This window comes from Strix uralensis, chromosome 9, assembly GCF_047716275.1.
Source record: "Strix uralensis isolate ZFMK-TIS-50842 chromosome 9, bStrUra1, whole genome shotgun sequence".
Classification (NCBI taxonomy): Eukaryota; Metazoa; Chordata; class Aves; order Strigiformes; family Strigidae; genus Strix; species Strix uralensis.
This window is the reverse complement of record NC_133980.1, coordinates 26,407,321-26,425,879: the sequence shown is the minus strand read 5'-3', so window position 1 is coordinate 26,425,879 and position 18,559 is coordinate 26,407,321.

Below are 18,559 nucleotides of genomic sequence, written 5' to 3'. Positions count from 1 at the left end.
AATAAATTGATAAATCCTGAGCTGTCATCCATTTTATTCAGGGAAATGGACACATTTGTGACCTCCAGACTTGCAACGGTTTGCTTAAGGATAAAAGGACTCTGGGTTTTCCACCAAAGTTCGAAATAAAAAAGCCACTAACCTCAGTGTGAAATGAGGGATGCTACTTTATCAGTGTGGAAATTGAAGCTCCATGGAATGGACTGAATAGCAGAGCAGGGAAGAAACCTCGAAATTCTAGGCTGCCAATGCTACTTAATGGCAGTTTGAACAGTATCTGAAACCCGGGGTGGGTATCAGACAGGGCACACCCAAACTTCTCTAAAAGGCTGCTGGTGTAGCATATGGTCCTTGGGGTCTCCTGGTCAATTTGAGTTCCTTGTGGGGTTCTGGGTGCCTTGCAGCTTCTTCCCCATGGTGGCCTGAAGACACTACCTGGTTGTAAATCTGAAAATGAAATGCTTACAGCATTTGGCATTCCTAATGCTGCTGTGAATAATTTGTCCTTTTAACTTATACACACTCTTAATGTTGGACATGCAGGGTCATTTGAAATGTACTCTGAAAACTAGGGGGAATCTGACTCCTGTGACTTGATTTAACACAGCTGGCAAACTCAGTTACAAAGTTGGACCTCTACTTTAAAAACAGATGCTGCATTTGAACGTAAGTGTTCTGTGGTAAATTGAAGTGCTTTTTAATTATTTTTTTTTAAGTACAATTGTTCTTTGGAAGGATCTGGAGTTTGCTTGAAGCAAGACACATGTATCTAAATGTCAGAATTTTTAAAATGTGCTTAGAAAGCAATAAAAAAAAAGAGCCAAAATAAATGAAAAGTTTTATAGTTTACCCTCACTAGATCTTGATTCTAACGTTAGGGTAACTGTAGGATAATTGTAACAAAAATTTCCAAAACACAATATCCATGTGATGACTCTGAATCCCAGCATATGTTTCCTAATAAAGTAAGCCCTCCACCAGATAATGAAGTCTACTTTACCAATGATTGTGAAAGTAGTAATTTTCTTATCTATGACAATATGTCAGAGAGAAAAGAATTCCATTCTTGGTAAGTAATTACTATCGGTAATTCATTAAGTACAGACTTCCCAGCCTAGAGTGTCATTTTCTAACATCACACATTATTTCACAGATACAATCCACTTTTAGAGTTGTGCATTTTTAAAGCAGAACATATGAAGTGCCTGGTCCTGTCCGTTCTTGGAATATTAGATTAGGTGGATACTAATTTCACTCAGGATTTTGGGTCTTCTGTACCTTGGCTGTCTTTATCGTTACACATCTCAGAGCTTTAAGGCCATGCTTTCAAGCTTCATGAGTAGCACTATGCAACTTTGCCATATCTTGAGATCTGAGACCTAGTTTCAAATTCTTAATAAAATGTCTTTGACCTCCAAGAGTGTTTAATGGGACACTCACCTGGGGGAGGTGGTGGGGAGAGAGAGTCTAAACTTGAGAACAGATGCAGTCAAAAACCCTGCCTGGGGAAGAGGGGAAAGTTTGCACAGTGCCTGAGTTCTGACAAGTGTTTGCTCTAAATGACAAGGTAACTCATTTACCATGTCTTTAATAGAGATACTGTAGAGCTCAGATTGACTTGGGGCCACTTGTAGCTATTGTGAAAAGGAAACTGTCACATGCCCCATTTGGACAGCTTCTGAAAGGAACATTAGGTTTGAAATGCTCTGCTTTCATCATGTTTAGTTCAGGTGTATCAACAGATGCCTTTTTTCCAGCATAATTTTTGAGCAGCACTCACTGTGCATTGTAATTGAATGGTAGCATCAATAGTCAAAAGCATGCAAGGAAGCTGGACTTAAGGCTGGTAGGTTTTCTTCTCAGCTTTCCCCCAGCTATAGCTTATGGTGAGGGTCTGTTTCTGCTGTTAGTGATGGAGCTGTTCATATCTGTAGACGATGGCTGGGGTTCTGCATTCCCTCAGAGCAGCATCACTCAGTTAAGGAAAATGCTGTGCTGGCAGGTATGGTGATCCTCGTGTTTTGGGAGAGTCTGCTATGGAGCTATCCCCTCCAGCTGGACCTGCCTTCACAGGAAGGTCTGTGCATTGGGCTACGTTACAGGCATATTATATATTCCTCGCTTTTTCATTCAAGCTGAGTGGTGGAGCACAATGTTTTAACTCAGGGAAAAAGGCATTTGAGGAGATCTCTGAATAGTTTTACCTGTATGAGATGTTTTGTCATAATTTGCTGTTGTGTCAGTGTCTCATTTCACTGGGATTTGAGCAGGACTGACAGTAACTGAAAAATACAGTTACTGGTAGATTAAGGGCTATTTCATATTCCTCAGATCTCTAGAACTTTACTTGCAAAGTTATTTAATCTCAAGCAAAATCAAACCATTGCTCTTACACTTTTAATTGACTATATTCCTTGTATGGTATATAATAATCAGGATTCTTTGCTTCTGATATCAAATAGTGGAGCTGCACTGCCTATAAAACAGCTGAAAAAGACTAATAAAGTCAGGTCCTAGAGGTGTAGTTTTGTCTTGATGTTTCTTAAAAATAACCAGTTCCAGTGTATCCTGCAATATCTTCCTGTTAATCAAGAAAGACATAAATCTTCCTATATAAATGTCACATAATTACAAAGAGATCCTCTTTTAAAGTGTGAACTCATCTAAGTGAGAAAAAGCATGGATGAGTGAGCTTCATAATCAGTTAGAGGTAATTATAGGCTGGTGGTACGAAGATTTTTAATCTTTTGAAAATGTGTGGCCCATTTGTGCACCCTGAGATCCACATGCTTTCTACTTGCAGGCTTCTAGCTATGCATCTGTACACTTTTTCTATATAGTAATGGATGCAAAGAATGTATGCTACATTCTCTTCTAATACTTTTGAATGCTGTGGATTATGCAGAGAGTTCCACGCTGAACTCTCAGCCACCTGATGGAGGTATTTCATGAGCAGATTTCTGGGTGTTAGGCTGCCAGATCAAGTAGAACAGGAGAGAATTTGGTCATGTTGGGTACTGATGTGGAAGTAATTTTAACTACTCGAGTTCAGCAGCTGAATAGGAAATAAATTGTGTGCTTGCGTTCATTCTTAGTGCTATGGATGTGAAAGGGAGTAGGCAGCACCCCCTTTCCCATTCCCTCCCCAGCACACCCTACGACCAGAATACACATCTCCTTTGGCTGGGAAAGCTTTGAAGTTCTGTGGGCAGTAATGTACCCTTACCATATGAGCAGCTGTCCCTAGGCTTGGTGCTATGGGAAATTCAACAACTGTCCCACTGAGGCTATTGTGCCTTCTAAACCAGCAGTCTGTTGCTGTTAGGCTTCTGATGACTTCTGCTTTCTCCACATCTTGTTTTTGAATGCCCTTTCCCCAGTCTGGTCATGTTTCCCCCGCAGTATTTAATCATTGGGAGCTTCTGTCTCCCCGACTATTATTGTGTAGTGTGGTGTCCAAAGCTTGCTTTTTGAGAGGTGCATTTGGAAGTAGCAAAAAAAAGGCAAACCAAAACTGTGGAGTATGTTTTTCTCAATGGTATTTGAGGTTGTAGTTCTCTGTGCTGTGCTAGTTAGTTATAGGAATCTGATCTACTGTGACTTTTAATGGGAGAAAACTGTATTGACTGCAAGCAGATTTCTCAGTCTCATTTAGCCGCTGCTATCACAATCTATGACTTGGAACCCTATCCAGGTGTGAGTCCATTCCATACTGTTTTTAAGAAGTTCCTTTATAGGAAACAATTATTCTCTCTTCCAAATAATCTGATATCTCCAGTCCTATGGATGGAATTTATTTACATCATTTTTTCTCCAAGCTTGCTCTGTGTTTACCTTTGGTGTTTTGCATTTGCAGTGCCTGAGAGAAATTGTGCTCAAGGAGATATGCAGCTTCCCTTGACCCTGAAGGGAATTCTTGCCTTCCTGGTTGATATTGATGGGACTCGTCATAACTTCAGTGTAAATTGGAGTGACACTAATTTGTTTTCAGATATATGCTCCTGTCTTAAAGGTTTAGGTCAGTGCGTGCTACCTTTGGCATACAACGTGACTTTCTAAAGCCAATGCTTGCTCCATATCCTTGTGCATTAGAATTCAATGCTTTCTGAAGTCCTCCAAAGTCAAACAACTTATTAACATGAGCACAGTTGCTTCAAGTTGCATCTTGGTGCCCAGGGCTGTAAACATGAGAAGCAACTCAATATGATTTGTGAATTCTATTCTGTTTGCTGTATCATTAAATTCACATGCGGCTGCTGTGATGGGAGTCCAGTGACTCCCCTTACTGTTGTCTGCATTGCCTAAAGATATATATTACCTATTCAACATTTTTCATAGGCATAAAGTTTCCAGTGAGTTTTCTAAGTGCTGGAGAGTATGGATCAGAGCTAGTAGCAGACACATGCATGGCTTCTGCCACACCGAAATAATGTGCATCTTCTGTTGTGTTGCCTTCAATGATGAAAGTAAGAAGAGGACTCCACTCTTTGCAACTTCTATTTGAGTTCCAGCAGTTTTTTGTTTGGGTGTTTTTTGTTTGGTTCTGTATCAAAGTAAGGACAAGGTAGAAAGGCTTGAATCTCACTGTGTTGATTATAAGCTCACTTTAGCATTCTTTCAAATCTAGTGAGAATGGATATGTAGGCCCAGGAACCCTTTATATAACCATAACCTGATGCTATTAGCATTTACGTGGGAAGTCTAGACAGCAGATTTAGTGTTTTTATCACAAACAGTGTGTAGGAATCCAAAAGGAGTTTCTGGTAGCTGTGCAGATGAATCTACATCTGCCTAAACTAAAAAATAGAAGTGGAATGAGAGAGAGCAAGTAACTTGAACAAGAAGAACCAGAAAGAAAGAGAATCCAGGGAAGAAATATAAGTCATAGTTCAAGTCTCTTATCACTGACCTGCAAGGCCTCTCTGCGATCTCTCAGTGGAATGAGAAAGAATAACTTCTTTGTACTTATGGGACTTTTATTTCACAGAATCACAGAATGGTTTGGGTTGGAAGGGACCTTAGAGATCCTCCAGTCCCAACCCCCCTGCCATGGGCAGGGACACCTTCCACTAGCCCAGGTTGCTCAAAGCCCCGTCCAACCTGACCTTGAACACTGCCAGGGAGGGGGCAGCCACAGCTTCTCTGGGCAGCCTGTGCCAGTGTCTCACCACCCTCACAGGGAAGATCTAAATCTAAATATTTAGATCTAATCTAAATCTACCCTCTTTCAGTTTAAAATTGTTACCCCTCATCCTATCCCTACACCCCCTGATAAAGAGTCCCTCCCCCCTTTCCTGTAGCCCCTTTCAGTACTGGGAGGCCGCTAGAAGGTCCTCCTGGAGCCTTCTCTTCTCCAGGCTGAACAACCCCAACTCTCTCAGCCTGTCCTCACAGGGGAGCTGCTCCAGCCCCTGATCATCTTCGTGGCCTCCTCTGGACCCACTCGAGCAGGTCCGTGTCCTTCTGATGTTGGTGCCCCCAGAGCTGGACACAGCACTGCAGGGGGGTCTCACAAGAGTGGAGTAGAGGGGGAGAATCACCTCCCTCGACCTGCTGGCCACACTTCTTTTAAATTATCTTTTTTTTACTCCAGGGAAAGGTCATATATAGTAATTTATATCTTCGAAAGAGAAATGTGTGAAAAATATAGCTATGTTAACTGTTAGTTAAATGTTAGTGTGTTAAAATAGGAAAAAAATAGCCAATATTTCCATGCAGAGACAGGAGATACTTGTTATTTCCATGTGTCACTTTCTTCTGTAATTTTGAGTAACTTATTATTCCTCCTCTAACACAGTCTTGCTTCTTTCCCCTCTTAGACACTAATATGATGCAGATGGTAAAGGATGGGAAACTTTTCTGGGTAGAACATCTGGCTGCTTCATGATCTCCTCAAGCTGGTGGCTTCTGAGCAGTCTAACCCAAGAGTAAGCCCTAATTGACTGACTGTGAAACCTGCCTTGACCTAGATCATCTATCTGCTTTTTGAATGAGGATTTCATCATCTTTAAAAGCCATTTTTTTGTGGTGAAAATCAAGAGAGAGTTCTGCTTCCAAATTCTATAGAAGGCAATATTTTGGATACAGACTTCTGTATTTCTACAGAGACTTATGTGATCTCACTAGATGCTGAGTGTTTATGAAGACATCCAAAGACATCCTTTGCCAAAACCCTTAGGTAAGCATCACATTACATTTTACTGTGTGCTTGGTTTCTTCTTTGAAATTGCATATATGGAATAGGAGAGCTTATATTCTTGATTTTTAAAAAAATTGTGTGGAAGTTTTAGTTATGCTGTTCACATATCTAGAAAAAAGACATACCTCCACCATTTACTCTTTTAATGAGGTCATGTAATTCTAACTAGAGAACTGTTGAAGAAGAATCCTCAAAATATGTCAGAATGAAGCTGACAATGTGTTGCAGTTAGCCAATCACATTTTACGCACTTTATTGTCCTGATTTTATTTAAATAATTGTCTCGTTTTTCTTTCTTTCCCTCTGTTAGTGTTCCAATAATAAAACATTTTGCTGAATACAATGACAAGGGAAATCTATGCTTAAATTCACAAATTGGTGTTCATTCTCCAACTGTGATCTGAATTATTGTCTAAATAATGTGGATGAAATACCTATTTCAAGAACTGGCAGGATTTCTCCTTTATTTTGTGAGTGTGTATTTCAGTGTTTTTAGCAAAGGATTAATACATATAGTATCTGTCAATAGCAGTAAATTGTCTAATGATATGCTTTCCATCTCTGCATGGGAAACAAAATATTCCTTTCTCAACTGCAGATCTTAGGGGTTATGTTTGTATGATAAACAGAACATTAGTGTAATTGTCAATTTTGCTTGTGCTACGATGCCATGGAAAATGGCTGTATTTTCAATATGACTGGGAATTGAAATATTTAACTGAGGAAGCCAAGCGTAGCCTTTTCATGATTATGTTATAAGAGCCAGAGACAGAAGATTAGCAGCGGTGAGGTTGATGTTTAAATTAGAAGTGTAAGGGACTACATATACTGGATTGCTCCCCACTACTGAGCAGCTGGTTCAAGCGCAGAAAGTATCCATTTCCCATATGTACTGGCTACACACTTAGAGCTGGGCATCCAAAAACTGTATTAATTACTTGGCAGAAATTTTTGTCAGGCTTATTGACAGGAAATTAGTTGGAAAAAACCCTGGGAAACTTGGGACAAGCAGCAAACTGTTGGAAAAAGCAGTATTACTATGTGTATCACTTCTGACCAGTTAGAGTGGAATGAGTAATTTTCCTCCCCCTTCTGTAGGTGCTCTCCCTGAGTTTGATGGTCAAACTTTTCTAAGAGATGTCTCATCAGTGCTTGTCCCATCTCCTCCCTGAGCGACTGCATCAGATCAGCAGAAAAGGATGGATAATTGACTATTGGATTTCAGTTAGTGAAGGTCAAGGTGGACTCTGCCTGGCCTACCCTGTGCTTGTCATACAACTCTGTTATTACAGGGTTTGTTCAAGCCTATAATCAGCTGAGTTTCACTGAGATGGAACCTTCTGCTTCACTGAGTAGTGTTTTTGCTGCAGTGCGGCCAGGCTTCGTATACCCTTGACAGCATAGCTGAAATGTCTACAGCTTTTGTATTCTGGATCCATTGTATTTTTAGTTCTTCTAGAAGTCATTTAAGAAAGTAGTTTAAAAAAAAGGGAAGAAAAAAACAAACCCCAAACAAACATAAAGATAATTACAGTACGTTAAGTCCAGTATTTCTTAAGAACTAGTGTCTATAGTATTTCTGGAGAATATGGTTTAATCCTTTGTCTGAAGACAAAGGTCTCCAAAGTCTTACAATGAATTACACCCAATGTTGACCTGTTTCTTCAGTGTGTATGAAATACATAACTATCAGTCAAAGAGTACAGCACTGCTCCCTTAAACCTCATTCTGACTTAACTATGGAAGTGTAGTACAGGCTGAAGATGACACAATTTTGTACTTATGTGTAGGAATACTTGGTAGCAATATTATTCTGTCAAGGTTGTATTAGTACTGCTACGAACATGGTTTTGCATATGAGGTTTGCATAATAAACTTAGTTGTGACTGGGTAGAAACTGGTTTGAAATTGAACTGTACTACAGAATTTCTTGGGGCCTTGAAAGATTCCATACATTCTAATAATGTATTTCATAAGCATAAATTCTTGAAAGTTGTGTTTAATGTCTGTCTGGCCTTGGCCAAATCAAAGTCAAACCTTCCTTTTGCCTGTTTAAGCTAAAAGATCTCTGGGGAAGAGAATATAAACCACTCTCTGCATGTGGTTTCGAGGCTGCTTGAAAATTCTCTTTCATGCATGTTTTAGCCTGGTCTCAAGTGTCTGCCTTCTGACTAGTTCAAAACCAACTTTTCTGTTTTTTTGAGGTTTTATAGTAAAGTGGTAGAAAATCTGTTAGATTTTAGGCTAGGAAGGCTATGCCAAGGAACTTAAGATTGTAGTACAAAGGATGGGATGCTTCAGAAGGATAAGAGGCTGGGTCATCACCAGTCTTTCAGACCTTGGCAGTAACAGAGAATTTTCTAGATAAAAATCTTCTGCTGTTTCCTCATACCATGCTATTTGAGGAGTACTGAAATAGGTGGATTGGGTTAGTAAATTTCTAAATAATAGTTTAAGTGCCAAAATGTCTGATACAAAGCCTATGGGAGTTGATGAGAATTTGGGGTGAGGTTTTGTGGGACTTTCTGTGTGACTTCTGCTGGTTTAGTCATACTGACCTGCAGAGGGGAATTCTTTTCTCTTTATCCAACTTAAAAGTGCAAGTCTCCTTTTAGAAGATTTTTCTCGAGTCTTGGCACTAATGAGGTTTCTACAAGTTGGAGGTGATCAGTGTGGAGGAAGTACTTGGTGCCTCTCTTTCTGACATTAGCTGCTTTTGTGCAACAATTTTTGTAATTGGAGTTTTGGTTTGTGGATCCAACTTTGCCCCTGAGATTTTTAAAATAGCTATTTTATAAGCTAGTGGCTTGTGTCGTAGCCTAAAAAAAAAATTTAAGAGCTTTTTTAGGAAAGGCATATTCTGCATCTGCCCTTTACCCTTCTGTCCTTGGAGCCTGCTATTCTCTGATTTTCCAGGGACAGTTTCTCAAAGGAATGTATCATAGTCAGTGCGCTGTATTGTTCCAAGAATTGTATATTGGAAACTATAAAGAAACACTTTAGTTGAGCCCTGGAGGTGAGAGGAGCGAGGATGAGAACCAAAAATTATACTCTGTGCTTGTGTAGAACGCTTCTTGCTGCTTTAAGAGTCATCAGATGGAATAAAGTAAATAATACGGGCTTAGTGAAAGACAGCTTAGCTGTCTCCAGATACAAAACTCCTCCTTAATTAGTGAGTTCAGAGTCTTTGTGAGCGTTGAAATACTTTTTCAATGTGGAATGAGTATTTAGTTGGTTATGAAATGATATTGAAGAAGAGAAGCTGAAATGTTATACCTATGTGTTTGCTTCTCCTTAATATGAGAACTCAGGGCTCATACATCCATTTGGAGCTATTTCAATGTTGAAGGGTTTTGTCAAAGAACAATTTAGAAAATGCTCGATGTCTGAACAATACTTACTGCTTCTTCTCGTGTGGTGTTCTTTGGAGGTGCAGTCTCTTTTGAGAAGGGGAGAGAAATATTCCCTGCTTTACAGCTGAAGGAAACAACTGTCTCTAGAACAAAACAGTGGTGCAAGGCTGAAATTCCTTGAAGATGCCTAATACTTTGTTAACCTCCTCTATTTCAGGGCTGTTATACTTGAAAACAAGAGGGTCACACTGAAAATAAACCGGGTTCCATGTCTCGCTTTTCTTTCATAAAACTTCTTTCATGGGTTATGTGCGTGAGCTGTCCACCATTAAGTTACCGAGTCATTTTTTATTTACTTGATTGAGTGTGATGAGAAAGTCTCTATTTTCTGTTCTCCTTTAATGAATAAGCTACTCACATCCTGAACTGAGGTATGTTGCTATAGAAGATGCTTTCTGAATGTTTTTTTTCTCCACAGAAAATGGATGCTAGATAAGCAAGTGGCTTTGGGGTGCTCCTTGCTTGCAAACAAGGTATATATGGAGATGTAAACTGCAGCTTTTCAGAGCCTGTGGTAAATTTTGTGCAAAATTTTTATTATAAATGTAGCAAAGGAAGAACCTGGCTTGTGGACTGAGGATTGCTGGATGCTTTGAACTCTTTGAACTCTACCACTGTGGAGTCAGAATAGAGGAAATGGCATTGGTAATTCAGTACATTAAAGTACAGAGCCTTTCCTACACAGACATCATTCATGCTTCCTGCGAGAAATTTCTGTATCTCTGCACTGTCAGTGGATTCACTTATTCATGCTTTGGGAGGAGCAGAAGAGGAAGGGAGGGAGTTAAAAGCAGTTCAGTGTACACAGAAATCAATGGAAAGACTCCCATTAACTTCAATGGATATTGGATTTGGAACTTAAACTCTACTATACAGTCTCTTTAATAAAAGACCTTCTGTTTTTCTACTTAAAGGAAAGTTCTTGAAGACTGAACTGAACTTCCCCCTAAAGGTGCTTGCACTGTGGATTTATTACAGTTGCGTTAAAGCAGCCATTTCTGCGCTTTTAATGCATTAACAGACTGCCAGTTGAATAAGATTGTATGTTTGGGTGGAAAAGAAATCCAGAGATGTGCTACAGACAGTGCTTGGAATGGTAATGAGTATGGCAGTTCATTAGGATTAGCAATGCAAAAAAGGTTCCAGTTAATGAACAATGAAAACATTTTGGCAGTTGCAGGGTTGATTATTGCAAGGCTGTTCATGCTGCTATAATTTAAGCATCTAACGTGACTGTCCATTATCAGCTCAGATTTTGAGAGGTTTATTATTCCATCAAAACATTAATTCTATGCTGAGCGTTGGCATGGAAGACAGGCGAGTAAGTTACATTATATGTACTACCTGTATATTTAATGGAGACTGTAAATGAAGCCAGGAGCCAAGTTTCTTTAGGCCCAAATTAAAATGCCTGCTACCTTATTCTTATTAGAAAGTCTTGAGAGAGACTGCATGGGCATGACCAGATGACGCCAATGGAAATGGTCCTGTTCAGTTTATTGACAAGCACAGCTACAACCTGGCAACATCATCCTAAGGTCTGTCTGTAGAAAATGGGTCTTTTATGAGCAACAGCTGTGCTAAAGTGGGCTACTGACTGAATTTGCTTTTAGATGTAGAACTGTATAGAGGATAAACCCATATAAGGAAATAGAGTAGCATTTTACTGCTACTGAAGATGCTGAGGTTTGAATTCTCTGCTATTCCCATGGAAAACAACAGCTTTGCCCCTGACATTAGTGGAAGCGTAGTTAGTGCTGAGGTAACCTTCATAGGAGTGTTTCTCAGGAGAAGAGAAGGGGATAACAAGAGTGATCTGGAGAATAGCTGCTAACTTGTGATGTCTTCTGCATGATAGTGGAAGCCTGGGTTCAAGTCTGGCTCAGAATCAAAGGCTTCAAATATGCTTTCCTGGGCTGCTTAATACCTGTTGAAAGAACTTGGTTTTAATCTGATGTGAAACCAAAAATACTTCTGATTTCCCAGTCAGCTCTGGTCAAAGCTGGCTTCTTAGTGTTGGCAATCCCTAGCACAGTAAAAATGAGCACAAGTACTCAAAAGGAATGCTTTGTTGAGAAAAGTCAGGGTTTGTTCTGGGGGACTGAAAGATCTTGAATTTGGAGTGAAGAATTCTCCTGACTTCCATTTCCCACTCTGATTTTTTTTTTTTTTTAAATTGATTTACTTCCTTCCATCTGAATTGTACATCTTCTGTCTAATGGTGCTTTGAACCAACAGTCCCAAGTGCCCACCTCCCCTCTGCAGCAGATGGTGCGAATAACCTGGCCCCATTTCCACAATCAGTGAGCAGCAAAAGATGCTGCCAGGTTGTTGGCTGCTGTAGATGCCTTGTGGTGGTTACTATTTAGCTGCTGAGAATGATGCTCCCTGACAATTAAGTAGACTGTTGGTATTAAGCAAATGTGAATATTATTGTCTAGAAAATGGTGCAGGGATCCAATCAGTGTGATTTTCTTACTGCTGTGAAACTATCTGTGATAGTAGCAGCTCAACCTGACACTTTGGTAAACTCTGCATTATTCCACTGGATGGTTAATTCCAGTCAGAAGACCTACTTTCTCTCTGATGTGGAGGGGTTTGCTCACTCCCTTACCACTTCTCTTGCCATATTAATTACTATGAAGTTGATTATTGTATAATCACACTTTGAGTTGGAGTTGGCTAAAACTTGAAAACCTGCTTTTATTGGCAGCATTGTCACTAGGTGTCAGGCAGGTTTGATGTGGCTTGTGAAGTTATGGTCTTAACCAAGGAGTTGGTCCTGTGCTGGGATACCTCCCTTCTCACGCTGACATTGATGGAAATTTTGAACATTAACTTTTTGCTGGATCTTAATCACTCTTGCAAACTACTGGACATCAAGAAGAAGATGCTGCCAGACTGACTTCATTAGGGTCTGTGAAGATAACAGTTTTCTAATAAATACGTCCTGAAACTCTTTTTGACTATTTCTGTTAGGGCTAAATTAAACTCTTAGAGTTTTTCTTTGGGATGAGGTCTTTGCACAAAATACTGTACTGGTGTATACAGTTTGTGGTGAGCAGCAGTCTGTAGCAGTGGCTCACATCCGCTAAGATGTACCAGCATAAAAAGAGATTGCAGATCCTCTGACACCCTGTTGCCTGTCTGCCTGCTACAGAGGCCTCACAAAAGGGATTTTTGCCCCATGCTCACTCCTTCTCTCTTCTGTGGACCATTGTCTTGTCTCTCATTGTAGGTGAACTGGTGAGAGTCAGTGTAGAGCCAATAGATTTGGCTTTAGCTCTGGCTGGGGGGAAGACAGGAATAAATGGTAGTATGGACAGGCTGGTTTTGTCCTGTTTCTTCCATGATTGAGAGAAGAGGTAGTAGTTAAGATGCAAAGAGAGGGAAGGAGTTGAGGTGGAAAAGGGAGGTTACAGGTAGCAAGGAGAACACAGAGTACCTGTGAAGTCCATATAAAGTAGATTGGAAACTACTTTGGTCTGTAGCCCTGAGGAAGAGACGTTTCAAAGCATCCCTCCATTGGAAAAGCCAGGGTAAGTAGACAGCTTTCCTGCTCAGACTTCCAGTTCAGCACTCAGTCTGCTAGGTAGTGCTGCCTCCCAGTTGCACGTTGTTACTCTAACATTTCAGCCACCCAGCAACTGAAACAATATAGTGAGCTTCAAATTGCTGCCAAGCCACCTGAATTATGTATTACACACAGCCATTCGTGAGTCCTGGCCTGGTCAAACCCTGCTTTAACTTCTCCTTGCATTTAATGATCCTATACAGCTAGGGGAGATCTGTGTATGTCATGGCCATAGTAGACTTGTATGTGCAGACTGCACTGTTAGTTCTGTTGATGTATGGGTTTTGCTTACACCTGCTGTGTATGCTATGGCTGTCAGCTTTGTAGAACAACTTTTGATGCCACGTCAATACTTTGTTCAGTGATCAATGCAAAAGGCTTGTACCGTGTGTGTATCCAGTGATAGAGGCCTAGAGCTGAACATCTCCAGCTTATTCAACAAGGACTGCCAAATAGTTCTATCCCCAGTGTTGGAGATGAGGTCAACAGGACTAGAGAGAGAAAGCTGCGAGAATAAGAGCCCTACTGTGAGGGTGACAATAAAACAGATGGGATTTTTCTGAGTATTTGGGGTTGATTTAACTCTTTTTTTTTTTTTTTTTTCCCCCCCAGACCTGCTTCTGAACTGATATCCTGCCTCTACCCAAGAGTCTAGCATCATAACTTCTTCTGATCTGTTTTTCCTTTTAGGCTGCTGCTACATAGCTTTAGAAATGAAGAGTTTGTTAGTTACCTGAATGGCAATTGACCTCTAGAAGATTTGTTCCTAGAGATACTTGTAAAGTGCCCTGGAGGGGTAAAGCTTTAACATGTCATTTAATCGAGTTCTTTCAGGGTCATTCCCAACTTATGCTCTCTCTCAACACACCTTTAGCACTCCCCATTCTGTAGGAAGCAGTATGTAATAGTTTTCTTTGACAGACTTTTATATTCATGCTGGACATTGCCAACTTAACAGCTGCAAGGATGCTATTGTAGTTCATCTATGCTACGGTTGTAATATAAGTTCTATCGGATTTGTGCTTTGCTGCCAAAAGCAAATGCATTTAGATAAAGGATGATCGTTGAGTCAAACAATGGCATGTAGTAGATAGGCTAATTAATATCTAACAGCTATTTTCTTTAATGAAATTAAGTGAAGAAACATCTTAGCTATTTAAATGTGTTTAATCAAGTCACACCTCCATTTCTTTTGCAAATTATGCTAGGGATAATAGTGAAAATACCAAGCAAATTTTCTGCTATGGCATATGCTGAAATTTAATGATAATATAACAACTATTCTATTGAAACTAATTTAGAAGCTTATTTCAGACACTTCATTTAATGTGTTAGCAAAATAAATTGTATGTAATTGTAAACAGCAGCCTTGCAGTGTGGCTTACTGAGTTAACAATGGGATGCAGGAAGATGTAAGAAGTTAAAAGGATAAAAGCCCACTTGAAACCATTTTAATTTAAATGGTTTCTGATAACTACATTGACCGCTGAGAGTCTCTTTCTTGAGCCAGGTCTTGTAGCTATTAATTCTTTCCTGTTGGTTTTTTCTCTCTGTTGTGACAATTGCTACCAATAAACTAAAAGCATGGTAATACAGCTGAAGTCATGCACTAAATAGATGTTAAACAGACATATAACTGCTTATTTAGGCAATAAACTGTCTTTTGCATTTGCTATCTGAATTTTGTAGTTATGAACAAATCCTTCAGACATATAAGTAGGAGGTTACTCTAATGTTTAACTTGACTCTTTGAAGAGGCTAGATGATTCAGAAGTGAATAAAACTGAGAGCTAGGTTAGGTCTCCCAGGCAGGACAAATGGCTTCTGTATCTTTTGTTTCATTTCTAGGAGAACCACACAGTCTTGCAGCAAAATCTGTTTAAAATAAAAAAAGCATGGTTGCTTGCAAGAAGTGAAGAATCTTGAGTAATTTCAGGCTGGGAGAGAATGGACCTGTGCTCTTCTGGGTGCTGTGGTGCATTGAAGCTTGTCGCTGCCGCAGTATCTGCAGTGCGCTCTGCAGGTAGATAAGAGTTTGCTTTGCTTGGATCCAAACTTGCCCAGAAGTCATGTAGCCGCCTCAATAGAATGCTGAGCCCAGGCAGATATATCTAACACTTATTAATCAAGGCTCTGCATTGGTTAACTGTGCCTGTAGCCCTTTTTCTACAGGCCCGATTCATGTCCAGCTGATTCAGAACATGGACAATAGCGAACAAGTTTGCCTGAGAATGCTGTGAGAGACATACCCTGGGAGATCTGCTGCACTTTTGGGTGCTGACTTTCCAGATGGCTAGAGAGTCCTGCTTACCCGTCCTTGGAACGGATCTGGTGTTTGTCAGAAAAGCTACACATTTGAACCCTGTTGTCTTGTTTACCGCATAGTGCCTTGTTTACAGTATAGTTCCTTTTCTCTGTATTGTCCCTTGTGGTGGTTTGACCTTGGCTAAATGCCAGGTACCCACCAAGTCGCTCTATCACTTCCCCCCCTTTCCCCTTTTTTTCTCAATAGGGCAAAGAAGGGAAAGAAAATAAGATAGGAAAACAAAACAACCCTTGTGAGTAAAACAACAGCAGTTTTAATATAAGCAAAGCAAAGGTCCGCGCGCGGAAGCAAAAAAAAGAAAACAGATTTATTCTCTACTTCCCATTAACAGGCGATGTCGGGCCTTCTCAGGAAGCAAGGCTGCGATACACGTAGTGGTTGCCTCGGAGGACCAAGGGTGACCCCACCCCCTTCCTCCTTTCTCCCAGCTTTATACTGAGCAGACGTCATATGGTCTGGAATATCCCTTTGGTCAGTTCGGGTCAGCTGTCCTGGTTGTGTCCCCTCCCAAGATCTTGCCCACCCCGTCCCACTGTGGGGGGGAAATGTCAGAAAGAGCCTTGGTGTTGTGTAAGCACTACTCAGCAGTAGCCACACCACCAGTGTGCTATCAACACCCTGCCAGCTCCCAACATCAAACACAGCACCATGAGGGCTGCTACAGGGGAAAATCAATTCTGGCTCAGCCAGACCTGATACATCCCTGCATTCAGAAATACATTCACCAGTATTTCTTGCTGGTTCAGCCAGAGTTAAATATTGCAAAAAGACAAAGTAAGCCAGCATAGATGACAATATGGACCTTACCCCATGTGGTCAGACACCCTCAGTTCTGTACAGATGAGCAAACAGTGGGCTTGTCTTTCCCCTGTCATGACAATGCAGCTTCAGTTACTTTGAAGGAATTTCTCTTGTCTATAAATTGATGATCAGGATACATTAATATTTTTATTGTGCTTTAATACAAGACACAGAAGAATTTTTGAGGGGCACAACTGGCTCTTTATTCCCGTACAGGACTAGGTAGATGGTGCAGTGATTTGCAGCAATTCTTTGAGTTGGTGCCTTCAGGCAAAAGCTTTTTTATTTTCCTGGAGTTGTTCTCTCAGCTGAGAGATAGCAAAATAGATTAGATGACTGAAACACAAAAGCTAAACTGGTCCTGCACAAGTGCCAGGCTTTGAGACAGGGACTACTTCAAGTGAGAGAGTAGGTTTAACCATCTTGCCAGGTGAGTATTTGGAGTGATCTAGGAGGAAGCAGGCTGCTTGCTGGGGATACTGGGCTGCTGAAGAGCAAAGCTGCTCCAGGCTCTAGTGAGACACTTGCATGTGGGGAATTTCCCAGACCATTTTTTCTTCCATTCATTGCTAACCTGTCCCCACAAGCATAGTCAACACTTCCTGAGCAGCTGCAGCTGGCAGGGTTGGACAAGCAGTTTCAGCACAGATGAACAGTTTACTGCTTCCCATTTAGGTGAGGTGGAGTTTACCAATTCCCAGTGCTTGTCCTGGAACAGGGCAGGTACATTTACCTACTTTACACAAGATTTTTGGCTGAATCCTGTCTGCTGCACCTAATGGTGTGCCTTGGGCAAATGTCTTTCTTACTTCTTGCTAACTTTTCTGACAGGACTGACTTGCACAGTACCACAAGAGAGGCTCCTGAAGGGGCTCATTGTTGCTGCTGTACTTTAGCAGCTCGGTGATTTTGCAGGTATCATCACAGCTACATGGGACTGGAGACTGCTGGTAGGAAATAAATAAATACAACTACCATAGGAATAGTTCGATGCACTTTCAGAGCTGGGGCAGAGAGATGGCAGCACCTCGTCTCTCTCTCGAGATGGATGGTGCTCCCTTGTCAGGACTGGGAGATAGGCTTGCCTCTGGTCATTTTTTTGTGTGTGCCTCTCCTCAGGAAATCCAGTGATATTTGTCTGAAGTCACCCATGTTGAATGTGAGTTTTTGATCCCATCTTGTGTCTGGACAGTTTAGATGGTGCACAAATGAGTGAAGTTACAATGAAATAATTTGGTGCCAACCCTAGAGACTCATGCTTCTGTAGCCAGAGCTTAAATAAAAGCTCTTATTTATGTAGGAAGAACCCATATTATATAAATGACTAGGTGCCTTGGGCTACAGTCCAGCCCTGTTAAGTTACCCTGTCTAACTGTTGAAACAAAGGAGGCAGCTTAACGTTCTCAGTCTGCCTCTGGTATAGTACAAGCTGGGAAGAAACTTCATGGAGGGAAGAAATCCCTTTGAAGTGTTTACTCGCAAAAGTCCTGTGCAGGACAAGAAGCAGGTAGACAGCCTGTTTGCAAAAAGCAAACACCAAGCTGGGGAGTCCAAGCCTGATCATTGCTGTAGAGAGTAGAGCAGCTTTTGAGGTGCATGAGCAGCCCAAGTTAGGGACCAGGTCAACATGTGGCTGAGGCTGCTACAATATAGTAGTATCTCGTCACCACAGAAGCAGGCTATGCAGTGGGAGCACCACACCTATCTTACGTGACAGCACAGCTACTCTGCAGAAAGCTACTGCCACATCTCACTGAGTTACATTTTCTCCCAGATGGCTTACTAAGTTGTTGTGATATCCTGGGTGATTCCCTTAATATCTGCTGTGACAAAACTACACATTTGCAAACTGTTTGGCAGAAGGTGACATTTGACTCTCTCCCAAAGCGTTGCACAGCATTGACAGGAGTCGAAGATAGCCCCCCCAATTTATTCTTGACAAAAAAATAACTCTGGAACTCTTGACAGACACGTTGTGTAAGGAGACACTGTTTTTAGAGTTGCTTTCTAAAAATGAACTCGTGCTCAGATTTCCTGAACCAGCATTTAAATGCCTAGTGCTATTCTAGAAAAACCTTATATCAGCATAGCATTTTGCTGACCATTCAGAACACCCTGTACATCATAAGAACACATTATGACTACTTATCTCAAGTCAGCGCACTGCCAGTGGGGATAACTATATGATAACAAGCAATCTGAACTCAAGGTTACTTGGTTACCTGGGGCACGGGGAGGAAGTGACA